Consider the following 3,759-nt stretch of genomic DNA (forward strand, 5'->3'; position numbering starts at 1 on the left):
TATTTTCCCATTTGCAAGTCATCGAGGTATGTTGTGGTAGACAACGGTATGGGTGAGAAGACATAGACCAAAATCCCCGTTAATGTTCTTCGGTATATGCCAATCGTACCAAGACTTCAATGTCTTTTCATGTCGAAGAGACGGAAAGACAGATGACATGGCACAAAAAGGGCAAAAGAACCCAACTAGATGCAGATGGGAAGCTGATGATGGTGCACACATCGGACGGTGAAGCATGGAAGAGCTTTGATGCATTACATGATGACAAAGCGACAGATCTGAGGCATCCTCGAGTCAGCATCAGCATGGATGGGTTCAGTGTGTTTGGTCTGACGGCAGCCCAATACAGTTGTTGGCCCGTATTTGTCTTTCCACTCAATCTCCCCCCCCCCCCCGGACAGATTATGCAAAGAAAGAACATTTTCTTGGCGTTGATAATTCCAAGGCCCAACTATCCGGGGAAGAATATGAATGTGTACATGCAGCCGCTGAAGGACGAATTGCAAGAAGCCCGGGATAATGGGTTCAAGACATACGACGCCTTTAGCAAACGGAAGTGCATAATGTGTGTCTGGTACATGTACTCGACGCATGACTTGTCGGCGTATGCGCTATTCGTTGGTCGGTGTGTGCATGGAAGGTTCTCGTGCCCCACATGCAAGGGAGCTCTTGAGTTTCGTTGGCTTTAGGTCGGTCGCAAGTTTTCATGCTTCGACATGCATAGACAGTTCCTGGATCCTCGTCATAAGTTCAGGAAAGACAAGAAGAACTTCATCAGAGGTAGAGTTGCCAAAAACTCTGCACCACCTGCATTGACAGGCCAAGAGACCCTGGATCAGTTAAACGCTCTCGAGCCAGATCCAGAGCGTCCAGGGTATTTCAAGGGGTATAATTCAAAACATGCCTGGACTCACAAGACATGCTTGTGCGGTCTGCCTTACTTCAAAGAACTCCTTTGCCCACACAACATCGATGTGATGCACACTGAGAAGAATATCACCGAGGCACTTTTTGGTACATTGTTCGGCATAGATGGGAAGTCAAAGGATAATATTAAGGCTAGAGTCAATCTGGAGGCGCTATGTGATAGGCCGTTACAAAACATGAAAGAACCAAAAGGAAAGCAGAACTGGACGAAGCAAAAGGCATGGTTCAATCTTGGAAGGCCAACTATGAGGGAAATTATCTTGTGGGTGCAACAACAGTTGATGTTCCCCGATGGGTATGCAGCAAATCTAAAGAGGGGAGTAAATCTTGATAAATTGAAGATATTTGGTCTCAAGAGTCATGATTGGCACATATGGATTAAGCGGGTAATGCCGGTGATGTTGCGTGGATTCATCCCTGAGGATAAATGGCTAGTACTAGCAGAGCTGGGCTATTTCTTCCGTGTTCTTTGTGCAAAAGAACTATCGCCTGACCTGGTAGAAGAAATGGAAGAGTTGGCGCCGGAGTTGATCTGCAAGTTAGAGAAGATCTTTCTGTCGGGCTTCTTTAATCCAATGCAGCACTTGATTTTGCATCTCCTAACCGAGGCAAGATTGGGGGGTGCCTATGCAGGATCGCTGGTGCTACGCAACTGAGAGGATGCAGAAGATGCTTCGAGCAAAATGTAAAAATAAAGAAGCATTAATGGCCCAGGCATTCATTACTGAGGAGGCGACAAACTTCGTGACAGCACACTATGAAGCCAAAAATTGTCATTTGCATAATCCGAAGCCTCGATACAATGCCAACGACCCTAAAAAGGGTCGATCCAACCTCAGCCTATTCAATGGGGATCTTGCACCAGCCGGTGCTTCTAATTCCTTAACTTTGGGTTTCGAAGAATGGCTGGCCATTTCTTTGTATATCTTCAACAACCTAACAAAAGTGCGCCCGTACATCGAGTAAGTTCTTGGTACATTGTTTCGCAACTTCTAATTCCTTTGAACTACTCTTATTCCCAGATAAATTTGATACAGTCGATACGTCACCAAATTCTCATATGGAGCGGTGATCCAAAAGGATTCCGTCAAAGAGTATGAGCTTCTGGCAAAGCATGGAGGCGGTTATCCCGGTTTCATCTCTTGGTTCAAACAAACGGTAATTTCCATTAGACCATTTTGAAGGAAATATGCCCTAGTGGTAGACAACGGTATGGGTGAGAAGACATAGACCAAAATCCCCGTTAAAGTTGCCGGCGCTGGTGGTTGTCGAGTTGGATCTTGCACGTCATCGGCCCGCTCTGCTTCCGGGGCGATGTCCCCTACCCCTAGCCTTCTGGTTTCCCCTAGCTCTACGCTCACCATGTCAGCCCCTTCTTCCCAGCAGCGGCGCCTCACTCTTCCACCCTCCAGCTTTCCGAAGAACGGTGGAGCCGCATGCCCAGGCAATGGAGACACCGGCTACTTAGGCCATGTAGTGTCGCTACCTCCGTGTACATTGAACTAATTGACCACCAAAAAGAGATAAAAATAATATATTTTTTTCAATAACATCATTAATGAAAATACAAGATTTTGAAGAGGGGCTTGCTCACGGCAGTGTAAAAAAAGATGAAGGGAAAGGAAGGGTAAGGAGAAAGAAATGGTGTAAGGGGGGATTGGTAAAAGAGATACGATGATTGCCTAGGAAGAAAGACATGGGAGAGATATCAATTTGTCCAAGAATTGAAACCACGTCTTGTCATGTTTCACACACATTTTAATTAGAACAATTGTTTGATTTTTTTGTTGATCCATGGCAACGCATGGGCATTCAGCTAGTTTTCAGATAAATTGTCATATGACTACCAATGTTATAAGTCAGATTTCTTTTTCAATATACTATATCCAATGTGTTAGCGACATCTAAAACCCATCTTAGATTTTACATTGTTCTTTTTTATATGCGTCTGTCTATAATCAAATGACCATGCTTTCTTCACGGACACCATGATGATTGACATAGTTCGAGCTACCAAGGCCTCCAAAGAAGCTGCAACTGGAAGCCACTCTCTCTGCACTGGCGAGCGTGCCATCTTATATTGAACCATTTTTTGTATGAATCGATATATGAGTTTCGCTTATATTTTGTCAACTTGCTTCCCATGGACGTTTTGTGTTAGCATCCCAGATTGCTAAATGATAGAGTATTGCTATTGTATGTCTTGCTGCAATCTCGGTATTCTTGGTAATTCTGGTTGCGTTTCCTACAAAATGTATCATTAGCGTGTGATGGAACTTCATGTATCATGATCTGATCACTTCTGAGTGAATCTATCCAGTTACTAAGCTCCCAAAGAATGTTGCGACGTGCGAAGCTGCAAGTGCTAAGTTTGCTTCTTTTCTCTATTGGTTCTGTGTGGCAGGAGAATTTTTGTGTTTGGCTCGCTAAAAGCGGTGTGGCTCAATCGCTCACAAATGACTGAGTTGTGCGACCTTGCACAGTTAGGCGGTATTTGGGGTATAGGCGGTCGCGGATGGGGCCCCATGTTTCTGGTTGTTTTAGGGTTTGACACCGCACGTCGGCGTTGGTGGTTGTCCGGTTGTCGAGTTGGATCTTGCACGTCATCGGCCCGCTCTGCTTCCGAGGCGCTGTCCCCTACCCCTAGCCTTCTGGTTTCCCCTAGCTCTATGCTCACCATGCCAGCGCCTTCTTCCCAGCGGCGGCGCCTCACTCTTCCACCCTCCGGCTTTCCGAAGACCGGTGGAGCCGCATGCCCAGGCAATGGAGACACCGGCTACTCAGGCCATGCAGTGTCGCTACCTCTGATGTGTTGGCATTCCATTACACCCA

Source organism: Triticum aestivum, chromosome 7A (assembly GCF_018294505.1).
Source record: "Triticum aestivum cultivar Chinese Spring chromosome 7A, IWGSC CS RefSeq v2.1, whole genome shotgun sequence".
In the NCBI taxonomy this organism is placed as follows: domain Eukaryota; kingdom Viridiplantae; phylum Streptophyta; class Magnoliopsida; order Poales; family Poaceae; genus Triticum; species Triticum aestivum.